The sequence below is a fragment of the Choristoneura fumiferana genome, chromosome 7 (genome assembly GCF_025370935.1).
Source record: "Choristoneura fumiferana chromosome 7, NRCan_CFum_1, whole genome shotgun sequence".
NCBI lineage: Eukaryota > Metazoa > Arthropoda > Insecta > Lepidoptera > Tortricidae > Choristoneura > Choristoneura fumiferana.
In genome coordinates, this window is record NC_133478.1 from 13,719,713 (window position 1) to 13,735,340 (window position 15,628).

Genomic DNA, 15,628 nt, shown 5'->3' on the forward strand with positions numbered 1-15,628 from the left:
GAATACCACCTTTGTACCTTGTGTAGCGAAGACACCACAATAGATAGAGCAGTCTTTCCCAAAGTGATAAAAAGATAGATTACCTCATAATCATCATCAACAACCTATATACGTCTTACTGCTGGGCATAGGCCTCCTCCCAGAATGAGAGGGCTTGGGCTGTAGTTTCCACCCGACCCAGTGTGCATTGGTAAGTTCACACACACCATCGATTTGTGCACATTTTCCGCACTATGTTTTCTTTCTCCGTTAAGCTCATGGTCATGGTCATTTCGAATGTGATTTTGCATATGAAGCCCGGGTTTGAATCCACGATACGAGAAGCCGAAGGTCAAACCACTAAACCACCACAGCTTTACCTCATAATGTCGGTTATTTCACAAATTGCAGTGAGACGAGCAAAAATTTAAGATCGCTTGTAGAAGTTCCATAGAAAAAGGTTACTTTATATCTGCTCATGTATTCCTTCTGTATCATAACATATCTACTCAATTCTGTCTTGTCTATCGTCTACGATACTTTTTTGTTTCATATTTTTATTTCTCACTTAAATCTCAGATGTAAAAATGTAAATCAAATTACGCATCGCATAATTTCGTTTAAACTCAATTAGTTTCGAAACTTGTGCAATTAAACAAATTACTCTTCACTCGGAGTAACATTTGAATCTGTACAGTCCGAACTATCTCCTAGTTTTCAGCTACCTATTAGTGCATAAGTCAGGTGAACAACAGAAATACCTAGGTCTAGACGAGGGGGAGCGGGAGAGATTGCCTTGCAGTTTTCGAATAAAGGAATGGAGACTCAGGTCAATGGCCGGACAATGTTCGTTCAAAATATTGGTTGTGTTATAGATGATTTAAGTGTAAGACAACTAAAAAACAATAAAAAAAGAAAAATGTGGAAAAGGAATATTATTGATAAAAATTGTTACTAGCTCCGTTAGTTTCTCACTTTAAAATTTTGTTACTCACTCGTTTTCATGTTTTGATTTATTAACGTGATTAAAATAAATAAAAAAACAAACAGCGCAAGCTAAATAAAAGCTTGTAAATGATAAAAATCGGAATACTAACTTCACCTACCTTAATTACCTAAATGCATCGACTTCGAATTTCCAATATGCGTAGAAATAAACACAAAACATGCAGTAAGTAGCATTTCTACTAGATATTAGTCCAAAATAAATCACGATAATTCACTGTAAGTGTTAATTTGCTAACAAAATAATGTAACATCGATATAAAACAGCATCCAAATGCAAATAAGCAGCTTTGCCCGGCAATTTTACGACGCCATTAAGCTTTTTCTTCTCTAACGTACATTTGTAAGTGGCCAGTGTCCTCGAAATGAAATACAGAACTTTAGCAAAACGCTTTAAAATAAATTGGAGCAGCACTAAAACAGCCAGTATTATTTTTTTAATCCAATTTAAATTTTCCGCTTGGCCATTCCATTTTTTCGAGGCCTAAGTAATTTTAAATTCTGTAGAAAAGTTTTTATGCGATTGGTATTTATTCTATATAGTGAAAAAACAAATTTAGCGTATTCCAATTTTAAATCTATTTAAATAACATTGCAAATAGCGTGCTCGGACTTAATCCTTCTATCACACACATGGTTAGTGCTCAAGTGCAATGACCTGCGATTTTCCGATAAATTCAAAAGCGTGTTTGATGCAGTCACATGATCCTGCAAATAAAGGCGGGCAAACAGATTGATCGAGTACCGGGGCGTCTAAATAAAAGGCTCCAATTTTCAAGAAATCTGAAATAGGAATTGATGAACAATTTAAAAACAGCTGCAGTTTTATTTTCGTTCGGTACATAATGAACATGCTAACTGCCTGTGCTAACTCGGGGCACGTTCTAGGGATTTGATATCGATATAATGAATACATGTGCTGATTGAGAATTCGCGGTTATCATAACAAGGTTCGAAATCATGTCGTATATCGAGCCTCTTAAGATAGACGAATGATAATAGATAAATCCGTGAGATAAATCACGGAGATAAATAGAATGCCCCGTTTAGCACTGTAGACGTTGAGATAACGTTAAGTACCTAATTTAACGTGGATATTTTCATTTAGACTGCAATCTTCAGTACCGACGAATATGGAAAAAATATTGACATTTAAAATAAATTTATATTAAGATTGGTTTTTTGGAATCTTTTTGTATTTTTTATTTCAATTCCAAATTTTTCCGAAAAGTTTGAGGGCTTACGGCATAGATGTCGCTAGCGTCGCTGCTTAAGTGACTAAGTAAGAAACACAAGCTGAGATATGAGGTGCATAGGGAAATTCGTGTCGGTACCGTTGACCATCAGTGGTGTAGCGGTATAGCACGCGGTACGGATTACCGAGGACCTGGGTTCGATTCCCAGTGATGGTCTTATTTTTCTGTTTTTTCTGTGCATCTATATTTCAGTTTGTATTTTCAATAAATTTATATGTTTATTTTAAATTTGTTTATTGTTTTTATTTAAAAAGGAAGACCTTAATGACATTCTGATGTTGACAGTAACATCGATATAATTTTTTGTCGATAAAATATTTTGCTTCATTACCTACTTTAGTATCTGCGCCCCGAGTTAGCACAGGTATGAAATGAACACCTACTAAAACATTGGAAATTTTAAATCGCTTAAAACTTCACGTTCGGTTCACAGTATTATACTAACTGCAAGCATTCTTGCTCACGATGTTTCCTTTACCAAAAAGGTTATGGCAAATTTCAAGTAGGTACAATTTTTACACATAAAAGTCCGATACATTCAAAGTTACAAGTGCTTTTGAGGTCATAGGTCTAAACGCTAGACCATTGCACCTTTTTTTACATCGTTGAGTTTCTTGCCGGATTCTTCTCAACAGAGGTTTTTCCGAACCGGTGGTAGATTTCTTTTTGGACATTTATAAGTGCTTGTTAGCCTAAATTGAATAAAGATATTTTGACTTTTTTTTTATTCGACTGGATGGCAAACGAGCAAGTGGGTCTCCTGATGGTAAGAGATTACCACCGCCCATAAACACCACGGGTATTACAGATGCGTTGCCAACCTACAGGCCTAAGATGGGATACTTCAAGTGCCTGTAATTTCATCGGCTTTCTTACTCTCCACGCCGAAACACAACAGTGCAAGCACAGCTGCTTCACGGCAGGATTAGCGAGCAAGATGGTGGTAGCAATCCGGGCGGACCTTGCACATGGTCCTACCACCTGCATACTTTGACTTTGATTTATACACAAATTAATCAAACACCAAACAATTCCACAGTCTCGTCCCACCTCTAGCGCCCGCCGTTTCACTCCCACTCCGTTTACTGTCACAAAACTACTAGACTTCAGTTAATTACTGACTTTTCACTCCGCCACTCTATTTCTCTCGGCTACATTAAACGTGGTTATTTAAACTTGCTATTCTGCAGTAATGTTTAACTTCGTCGCCAAGTCAAATTCAAACTTTAATGACTTAAAAGTTTTAATGACTCGGTTGTCCGTCAGTAATTGTATTATGTCTACAAATTGTATACTCTACATTATCGCGAGATACTATAAAGACAGAAAGGCTAGATGCCTTAACGTATCTCGTGATAGTATACAGTAAACGGCACGAAAATATAACCCAAAATTATATTACTTTCTTACTCACATTTGTCTGAAACGAGCGAGACGGATATAATAATGATACTTAATTATCTATCTATTTGGATTTGTTGGGTATGTGTATTGTATATATAAATGGTAAAATTTATGTATTCTGATATTGTACTACCTAATCTAATGTAAATTCACCAACTGCTAAAATTTATTCCTTACTTCTGTCCGTTGTAAAGGTTGTCTGGAAGAGATCGCTTACCTCAGAAAATCACTGTGTATATATATACCTGTGTTTTCTGTACTGCTTACTATGTTGGTGTGAAATAAAGAGTTATTGTATTGTATTATATGATTTATACCTGGTACCTACCACAAAGTGAATCATTACAAATTTTTCTTCATAGTTAAGGAGGTTTCCTTTATCACAATGTTAAAAACTCTATTACCTTTAGATTAAACCTGGGATTGCATTTCTATAATAAATTACGAATGCCCGTTATTTATTTTATAAAAAAAAAAAAATGTCCGTCCCAACCATTATCAAAGGTATCTATCAAAGTTTAACTCAAGTCACGCCCGGGGTGCTAAGTGCAAACTCAAGTCGAACAGAAACTTGTCCGAATTATGTCCGACTCGACACAGCAACACACAATGTCTCTTAGAAGCCGACTTGCGAACTGCCCCACAACTTCAAATTGTGTAGGTATTGTCCGATTTGTGAATCAGATAGTTTAGAAGGAACTTCAGCAATCTTCATTTATTATTAAACTTCCTCTTACTTGTATCCTGCTGAAAGTTTCAATTATGTTTGGTTGAACAAAGATTTTACAACATAATTTTTTAGTGTAGGTACTCCTCTTATAACCTAACTTACCTAACCTAACACAATTAATACTTAATTTTTATCGGGTGACTAAATCCAGCCATCTTATGGAGATATAAAACCACTTCAAGCGTCTTTTTACTTTGCTTACTTGTCTACGAGAGCAAAAATATTTGTAACCACCTCCAGTTCTCTAATTGACGCAGTGTTAAACACGTAGACGAGTGTAACGTCGTATTAACATAATTCGTAATAATTAATTGTACAGCAGATGACATAATACTGTAATACTAAACTAGTACCTAGTTACAATCTAACTATAACCTAAATACAATCTCAATCTCGAACACCAAACTCCGCTTGTCAGTCAGTCCACTAACGAGCCAAGTTCGTGTACTCGAGACTTGCTGTTACCGCCACACTATTACATCGACTATAATCGGACTATAAATTTATTGACTGCAAAATTTGCTGCCCATAATGAGTTAGGGGTTGACATTGCATTAGTATTTTTGAAGTTGTTTCTAGTAAGTATTAATTATTATGTATGTGTTGTAGTAGATTGTACAATTGTTGCAGATAAAGTTAGTAAACAAGTAGTCATAAATAAAGAACAAATAAATTATAAAGGACAATTCGATATTTTAAGTAGTACCTTATTAATCAAAAGTAGCAAGTATCTTAAAAAAACTCTCTCGTACTACTACTCGTTATTTAACCTTGAACACTTATCACACGAATTGCACATCAAAATGTCTTCAAACTAAACTCCTATAGCTTTCTGCGATTACATAGGCGAATGTATAGCTAGCCAAGCTAGGTGTATAGACATTAAAAACAAAAAGCTACCTCAACTCTCTAAGTACCCAATAAAAACAAAAGCAGAATTTCTACCGTTATTGCCACGAATATTTCGAAACAAAATGTACGCGGAGATTCAAGGGAAGGCAAATCTTTTATAGAAAGTCTAGACAGGCGGGCATGCAAAAGCTTACCTTTTATTGAAGCGTGCTTACAAAAGGAAAGCCCCTGTCAAAATCTATGTTAAACATAACGTGAATTTTACTTAGACCCTGAGTTATTTATTCTGTATATTACGAGTATGAATGTATGTGTCTTAAAACTAGTCAGGTTAAATTTTGTACCTAATCTGGAAACTGGTATGAGCATTCTTTAAACTCTTACTTGAGTGTCCGTGTGAACATTTTTTTATTGGCATGTCACTTTTACATCATATTACAATTAACACCCATTAAACTAAATACTCTCAAAGTTTTGCTAACTTTTGTTTGTGCTTGCTTGTCTACGGGTACTAGGCAACTATAGTGGAACTATTTATAGATCTTAATTATCGAATAATATTAATTTCTATTGATTAACTACAAAAACATCGACGGAAAGAGATCAAAGTTATTTATGCTATGTTTGTTTGTTAGGATTAAATTTTGTAAGACGAATTTCACTCTTCTAATGATAAGATAGATTAAAAAAGTCGTAAGGATATATGTAGTTAGAACGCCAATTCTGGTACAGTCAACAAAAATTACGGTCAGTATAAACTTTTTCAAAACTTATTAATTTTACTTTACCTACATACATAATGCTTTATATGAAAGTCTATTTTAGAAGGCTGCACAAAGCACGAAGGTAAAACATATTAAGTTAATGTAGGAATGAAAGTGTTTATAATTTATTACCGCAACGCATGCATGTCGTAAATCCTCAATACACGTAATAAGTAATAAGGCGATTTATACCTAAAAGCTTTAGGGCGAGGACACACAGAGTACAGACTGGAATATGAAATTTATTTATTATTTGTTACTTAATAACGCAAAAAAGGTTGAAGGGATGTTAACGAAATTTGGTGCATAAGTATTTAATAATATGGATTTATACAATTTGTAGAATACGTTTTATTCCGGAAAATTGCAAACTTTTCGCAGAAGAAGTCGCGGGCTCCAATTTGGTCACTATGATTCAATAGGTCTACAAGATTATTCATTGTTAATCTGACCAACACGTCGCAGTAGCCTATGACCTTTTGACCTATGGCCTTTTAAGCAGAGGAGTTTTGCGGAATTTGGGACTATACAGGACGAGATGATGAATATATATGGCCGTCACTTTATACTAGCGTCAATTTCAAAAAGTAGATTATAGAAGCAACATTATACAATTTTCAGTGAAAACACTCAGTGAAGCGCTTTTGTTGACTGGAAAAAGCAAGAGTGAGAGGCAACGACTAAAAGCTAAATAACTGTTTTCAATCATCAAATAAATTGATTCACCAGCACGGATTTTAATGAAGCAAATGTTTTGTTTTGATTTTTATGTCACAGACCCGTATATTGTCTATAAAAAATATTAATGGTTTTGACCTATAAAATTCAGTATCACGTAGAGTTTTACTCACGCTTCTCATTACGCCTATAACTTTACAAGTTACGCCTGTACATATCAATGTAGTCATTAATCTCCCCAAAGTTACGACGCCGTAACTGCGACTTTTACGCCGCAACCGGTCTGTTGACACGAACGTTGAGTACTAATTGTAATTAATGATAATATTAACCTTTGATGGGTATCATATTGACGTTACTGTTGTATTTTTATAGTTAATGCAGTATTGGATATTTCGTGAGCGTCTAGACAGATGTTATTGTATTTGCTAGCATCTCTACTTTAGTTTGATTAAAATTATTCTGTCAGGACACTAAACTTTCTTGACGTTGTAGATGTTCACTTATCAAGTCCAAACAAACCTCCGTTTTTTAAAGGTTCCCATGGCCTCCGGCGGTTCACTTTTTTTATTGTTTTATGAACATGAAACTTTGTCACTTACGAGAGTTCTATTTCACATTACAGTAAGTATTTATAGGACACTGCGCGGTAGGAGTTAAAATAAGAACAGATACTTATTCATTTAAAATTTTGAAACAAGTGTCTCTAAAACTTGATCAACTTGAAAGATTTAACTTAATATAATGTACTCGTAATTATATTTGAAAATAATAAAATAACAGCCGCGGTGGCCTAGTGGATGACCTATGCCCTAAGCAGAGGATGGTGGGTTCAAATTCGGGCAAATCCATGAACGAAATTACATTTTGAAATTCACCACGAGCTTTAAATAGAGTGAAAAACCTGTGAAGCAATTCATAGTGTGTGAAGTTCCCAATCCGCACTAGAACCGCGTGGGAACTACGGTTCAAGACCTCTCATTCTGAGAGATTTGTGCCCAGCAGTAGGACGTATATAGGCTGGGATAATACACAAAATAATAATAAAACTTTGAGAGTTGTAATAAACGAAAATGGCGTTCAGAGGCCCTTGCCAACATGTTGAGATATGTTGGAGTGGTGTCAGATATTGCAAAAGTTCTCGTTCGTACTTCTCAAGAGTTACGATACGATAAGTTTACATTTATTATTGAAGACTCCAATTACAGCGTGTTTGAGTTTATATAAAACGTAATTGGGTACTTTGACAGTAAAAATATATATATAGCTATTTAGTCAGTCTCAGTTAGGTACATTATCAGAAAATACTGAACTTTTTTTTGTCAATCAAACAAGACCGACACGATGATGATTTTTTTTTTATTCAACTGGATGGCAAACGAGCAAGTGGGTCTCCTGATGGTAAGAGATCACCACCGCCCATAAACATCTGCAACACCAGGGGTATTGCAGATTTAAAAGACCTATCAAACAATACCCCACACTATAGGGTTGGATGAGAAAAAAAATCACCCCCCCTTTACGTCTATGGGAGGTACCCTAAAAAAAACTTTTTTAATTTTTTTATTGTACTATTTTGTCGGCATAGTTTACATATATGCCCGTGCAAAATTACAGCTTTCTAGCATTGATAGTCCCTGAGCAAAGCCACGGACAGACAGACAGACAGACTGACAAACAGACAGACATGGCGAAACTATTTATAAGGGTTCCGTTTTTCCCATTTTGGCTACGGAACCCTAAAAACATACCAACGAATGTATCATTATGTCACTGCTTTATTATTAATTTTGTAGCGTTCCATTTTAAGAGTGTATTCGTCGTTTTTACGCGACTGCCCGAAGGAGGGTTATGTTTTTCGAGTGTATGTATGTATGTATGTTTGTATGTATGTATGTGGGTATGTATGCCTAAACGGCTGGACGGATTGTAACATATGAGGTATTATTGGATTCGTCATAACTGTCGGAGTGACATAGGGTTAATATTTCAATACGGCGTCTGCGAAAAAAATTTTGCGAAGGAATAAAAAAAATATATTTTGTTTTGTAACAATATGGGAATCAAATGAAAGCTAATAATTAGTCTATTCTAAATATATATGGGTTATAATACTTTTAATCTACTTTTTTCACAGAAATATCAAAAAAGTATAAAATAAAAGAACATTAAAACTAAAAGGAAGAAAATAAGTCTTGTGGTCTAGAACTCTGTCAAGAAGCTCGTTTAAGGTTCAACAGTCGGGACCCATTCAAATCGTAACCAGTTCAAAAAATCTTTGTAATGGGCCCCGACTGTTGAACCTTAAATGAGCTTCTTGACAGAGTTCTAGACCACAATACTTATTTTCTTCCTTTTAGTTTTTAAGGCAGTCGGGTTTTTTGTTTTTTTGAACAACCACGGTTGTGTAAGCAGTCCACTGCACATACATATACGTACACTAAAATACAGCGAACAGAAACCTTTAAAGGCGTTCAACATTACAGAGGCTCTGCAGGGAGTGCTAGAATATTGTATAGCACTTTAGAACATTGTAGAACACTTTAGGACACAGACTCCCGCAGCTGAAATGCCGTCCCTTTTGAATAAGCAAACGATGTGATTGCATGTAGATGAAAATTAAAACGGGGCAAATGGTTGAGATAGATACAGTACTGCTTGATTAATATAATATGGTACAAAGTATACATTAATAATATTAATCTGCACGAAAAAAACTGGCCAAGAGCGTGTCGGACACGCTCGAAATAGGGTTCCGTAGCCATTACGAAAAAATTAAGTCATATTTTTCTGTAGTATTTCGTATTTTGTACGGAATATTCAAAGTTTAGGTATATTTTATACCTTAGGCTGCTATTAGCTCTTAAACTACTAATAATTCTCAAGAAAACTTAACCGTTATACTTTTCCTTGTAAGTTTGATAAACTTATTACTACCATCCTGATTTTTTTTCAAATTTTTCCACCCACCGGTTTAGATGTTACTGTTCGGGGTCACTCGATTTTAATGAAATTTGCACTTTAAAGTTGAATATTTTGCAAACAACTCACTGAATCCAAAAATCGTTTTACCAACCCCCTAATGGTTTTAACCTATCTAACGATACCACACACTACAAGGTTGGATGAGAACCAATTCTAAAAAAAAAATCATTCAAACATGGCGAAACTATAAGGGTTCCGTTTTTGCCATTTTGGCTACGGAACCCTAAAAATTAACTTTGGAAATGTTTTAAAAAATATATAGAATACAGTAGCTCAGTTAAGCGAGTAGAATCGGCTCTTGCATTTAAAACCCCGTGGTCAGAAGCATTGTAGTATGACAATTGCCCACTTTCAGTGTTTAGCAGTAACACAATAGTTTACTGCTACATAAACGCATATTGCTTGTATCAGCGACAATCGTAATGTATATATTCTAAGGTTGATTAATAAATGGTTCTCTTTACGCACAACTACAGCTATCGTCTTATTGACCACCACGTACAATCTCCTTATATTACAGCATCCTGTACTCGTATGTGCAAGTAAGCAACATTTTTGAATGTGAAAGACTTTAAAAGGCGTTTTTTATTTTCAATCGTTTTATTAAGATAGCAATAATCTCATAATGATTGTACGTATTATTAATTGTTTTTGGAAGATATATCAACGCTTTGTGATTATAACAGCGAGATAATATTGACCAAGTTTAGAAATAAGGTCGTTTTCGTTTCTAATAAAACAAACGTCGCGTGAACCTGAAAATTTTCCGCTTTAAAATATTACCTTTTGCGTTAATTAAGCTTAAGAAACCCTTTCGTCTTCAGGTGCTTAATGAGAAATGATTAAATTGTATACGGCTTATTAAAAATCGACAATGAGCTATCGGGCACAAAATCAATTTGAAGTTTAATGAACGAAGCTAAAAGTTAAAGCGGACAAGCGAATTAAAATCCACCCAACGCCCCTTTTTAGGGTTCCGCACCCAAGGATTCATACGGGGCCTTATTCCTAAGATTGTCAGTCTCACCCGGGCGGCGGTACCTATTATACTTCGTTTTTTTAGCATTCGAATGAAAGTAAGCGATCTCAAACTATCTCCGTACTAATAATGAAATTGCTAAATCAGTTGGTACTTTCGAATTTATAATATTACGTAAGGTTGGCCCCAAAGGCCTCTTCATCTTGACTTTGGCCCCATGAACGCCTTTCAAATAGCCGTGTCCCCATAGAGCCGTGATCGGAAATCCAAACCCACGTAAAGCATAACACACACAGGACGGCAGGCGGGTCGGGTCGGGTCGAGAGTGGGGCGGGCCTATTTACGTGTATATGAACGACATCACACCGCAGCACCCGCGCACGACCCGTCTCACGCCCGCAGTCAGTGTTCATCTATATAATAATATCACTAACTATTGCCCGCGACTCTGTCCGCGTAGAATTTGTTTATCCCGCGGGAACTATGCAATTTTCCGGTATAAAAACTATTCTATGTCCTTCCCCTGAACTCATAATATCTGTATAATGAATTTCATCTAAATCGGTTCAGCGGTTTAGACGTGATGAACAAACAAACAGACAAACTTAGAAACTTTCGCATTTAAATAGATAGACAAATAAAATTATAGACCCCACCGCACTCCCGACCCGCTGCCGTTCTGGTAAAATACCAACGCTTAAGATATTTGACGGTGGTACTCTTTACGTACGGGTCTAACTTACACTTTGCCAGTTTTTTATGCAAATGTATGTAGATTCCTCTCGTGTGGCCGACACCGGCCGGAGTGTCCGGGGCTGCCAACGTCGGCCGTTTTGAGGATATTATTAAAATTAGGGATGACAAAATAACTCTCGACATTACCATAATTTGAAGCTGACTTTGCCTTTTTCGTACTAGATTCGACCGTGTTTGTGTACTAAAATAGATACAGTTTTAAAACCTTCCTTTCTTAAAACGTTTCTGTTTCTGCAAAAATCTATCTAGTCATCATCATCACAACAGCCGTAGGAAGTCCACTGTTGGCCATGCCTCCCTCATACACACCTCCAATTGCTTCGCTTGAAACCGGCCGGCCTGCATCCACCGTAAACCCGCGGCTTTTGCCAGGTCATCCGTCCATCTCGCTGGACATCGTACGCTTTTTTCGAACTTTTCTTTTCTTTCGAACTTTTCGGACCCGACGGCCATCTGTACATATCCATCTACAAAAATATAAATCACTGCAGAAACGGCTGCTCCTATTTGCTATTATTTTAAAAAACACGGCGGTTTTTGCGACATTCTTATTTACAGCCTCACCGTCAACAGATAAGGTATCTGTATTATTTTCACTCTGTTGTATAAGTTTTGTATTGTATCTGACATTCCCTTACTTCTTATCCCCAACTGCGCAGAAATAAATTGAGAAGAACCAAAATAATTGTACTCGGTTCGGTAATACCCATTTGGCCCGTTTACTTTCTCAATTTCGTATCATAAATGATCCTGTCGTTTTGTTAAGAACCTTCTGCTTTTACGATAAAGTTGGGATTTCTGGTTAAGAGAAAACAAGATACGTCTTCAAGATTGAGGCGATTTCTCCTGGTTCTGCTCATGACGCTTTGGTATTGTTTAAACGTGAAACAAATTATCCGTAAAATTATCAATTACATACACGAACGAATAGCTCTAATATACAATATATATAATGCAGTTTACATAATACAGTGTGTTACCGGCAGCCAGGCTATATTTAAGGGAGGTTAAAGTGACGTATTTCTGTAACTTAACCATGACATTAATTTATTTAATAAACTAAAATTCAGACCGAAATAACAAACTCAAATATGGTTGCACAGAAAAACCAGGAAAATAAGATCAGCGCTATGAATCGAACCCAGGTCCTCGGCATTCCGTGCTATACCGCTACACCACCGCTGGACAGTGGTACAGACACGAATTTCTCCTATGCACCACATATCTCAGCTTCTTTGTTTCCTATTTAGTTTAAGCAGCGACACTAGCGACATCTATGCTGTAGCCCTCATCGAGAAACTTTTATCACCCCATCGGAACTAACCGCTCACCCGGACAAGAGATGTCGCTACTAAGCAATCAAATTAAGATTGATTTTTGGAGTTTTTTTTGGTCTTATTTTTCTGGTTTTTCTGTGCATCCATTTTTCAGTTTGTATTTTCGATATGGGTTTTACGGGATGACCGTAAAAGTAACAAAATTTGGAGTTGAAATAAATTATACAAAAAGACTCCAAAAATCAATCTTAAATTCTGACTTTGTTAACTTTCTAACAAAATTATAATTTGTCAGCTATGTACAGCAAAGTAAATTGACAAATAAGTGTAAATGACAGCAGCCTACAGATACCTCGATTATTTGTCAGTTACCTTGCTCTACATTGCTGGCAACCACAATTTTGTTAGTTAGAAAGTTAACAAAGTCTGAATTTTAGTTTATTAATTAAATTAATGCCAGTATTAAGTTGAAGAAATACGTTACTTTAAACTCCCTTAGAAAAAGCCTGGCTGCCAGTAACACACTGTATACTTGAGCTGGTCTAAATAGGTATAAAGTCTGAAGGTATGAGCCAACTTCGTATGAAAAATGATTCACAATTCATCTAACAACTTTTTTTTATGGCTTCGTTCCCTAAAATGGAATAATGAAACCTTTATAAAATCTTAGTGTGTACCTCCTTACGTTTATTTCAGAAACAGCGAAACGAATGCAAATTTGATAAATAAATAAATAATAAATGTTTATTGAGAAAATAATGTTACATAAATTACTGCTTACATACTATTGAAACATTGGTACTTACAAAATAAAACAGTAGGTAAGTAAGCGTCATCTGACCCCCGTACTAGTGTTAACTGTATCACGGTGGGTCAGGATTCCACGTCCTTATCAATTATGTTTTAACACTCATGCTAATCCCAGATATGTTCGTAATACAAAAGTAAGTTCGTAGTACAAAATGTAAAGTATGGTGGGTATCACAATAAAATAATATGATGTGTCACCTGTAATTTTTTTAACAAATACTTACTTACTGTTGATTGTTTTTATTTTACACTATTATTATACATCCATTTATTCGTTTCTTGCCGAAAAAAAAACTCAATGTTAAAAAACTCAAAAAAATGTTTATCTCAATTAGGTAAGTACCTAGTATACAAATTTATGAAAACTGTCAAGCATAAACCAAGTTTAACGGTTAAATAAATATAGGGTTTTATCTACACCCATATAGTAAATCCTCCGTTATGCGTTCAAAAACCATAGATAATGATGACATTGGATTCTATTATGAACACGGCTGAATCGTAATGGTCATTACATTACGGTACAGAGATCTGTATAGATTTATAGTACGCGTGCAGTAAGGTAGAGCGTGGCGGCGAGCAGCAAGCGCAGGTCGGCGAGCTCGTGGGGCAGACATACCTGCCCGTAGTTCACGTTGCAATGCAGGTCATTCTCAATGGTTCGTGGAACACATGATAGAGGATTTAATTTATGGATGTAGATAAAATATTGTAAGCAACTGTACGTAATTAGGCCTCAAAACACTCATGTAACCCTTTTACGCCTCGTTTCATGAAACCACACTCGTTTTAAGGGACCCATATTACGATGCAGTTGCATAGATAGCTATTTTAAGGTGCGTGTTTATACACGCAGACCTTACAAAAACCGATTAAATAAAAAAAACACAACATCGTTCCTTTAGCTTCAAGTGTTTTAAGACGAAGTATAAACCTGTGTTAATGGAGTGGCAACCCTAGCGAGACGCCAAGTCTGTCGCACCGCACTTAATGCTCGACGGTCCTCAACTTCTCTTACTTTTTACTTTTACCTACGGCACTCGACAAGATAAAAAAGCATGCTGGCAGAAAATTTAACTAATTTTACTTCGTAAGTGTCACGGTTCTACAAAGGTGGTGGAAATGGCATATATATTAGTATATTTTATGACGATTTCATAGTAATGACCAGTTGCTATTAAGACGAATTATTACAAAGACCATTTGCATCTTCACAATATTAGATGAAACCCGTTTTCACGTGGTTTTGCACGTGTGAAATAATGACAGTTGAAATTTGGGATATTATGGAACTTTCGTTAGTTTTTCTAAAGAATTATTAACAACCTTCCGGTGCATTAGAACCTAAGCTCAACTTAAGCTATTGCACTGTACAACCTAATGTCAAAAACACATATTTCCGTTTACGTGTCTCAAATTCCACTGTATACCACACCGAGCAGTGTTGTGAATAAGAATGTTTTTTAGTATTGAGTCTTAATTACTAGTTCCAGAGTAACATCTCATTTTATTTTGCCTTCTACGCTACGAATGCCTAATACAATACGCCGCCGTAGCACTTACACGCTAGTACGCTACGAGTAGTATAGAGAAACGTAGATAGTGGCGGATCTACTCTACCCTGCCTAACCCTCAATGGAAGCTCAGTAGAGCTTCAATAGAGCCTCAATCTAATAAGGTTAAATCCAAAATAGTATATTGTAGTTTTGTTACAGCAACAAGATACAATTCGCCAGGCAAAGTAATGTAGTAAAGCAAGAAGATAATCTAAACTAATACCTACGATGTAAATGATGATCAGGCGCTCATTATGAGGGCGAAAGTAAAAGAAATGGGTCGAGATAGTGATGTGCTTAGGGGCAGGTACATGTGTGCGTCAGTCGGCTGTTAGAGGGCAACTGACTGAATCTAGCAACAAGTGACACACACAAAACATGTTCTGCGCATACACGTTTATTTTACGCACAAACAGAGGCTTAACAAAGGTAAGTACCTTCATTTTTTTTAACTATTATATATAAACTATTAAACTATATCGAAAATACAAACTAGAAAAGAGACCAGCGCTGGGAGGACCTGGGTTCGATTCCAGCGCTGGTCTCTTTCTTTTTTCTGTGCATCCCATGTCTCAGTTGGTATTTTCGATATGGTTT

General features: G+C 36.0%; 1 protein-coding gene across 4 annotated transcripts in view; it reads right to left on the reverse strand.

The window, feature by feature from the left end:
- Nucleotides 1–15,628, reverse strand: part of Appl (amyloid-beta-like protein) — a 222,570-nt gene that overhangs the window by 14,305 nt on the left and 192,637 nt on the right. The gene's annotated exons all lie outside the window — the stretch shown is intronic.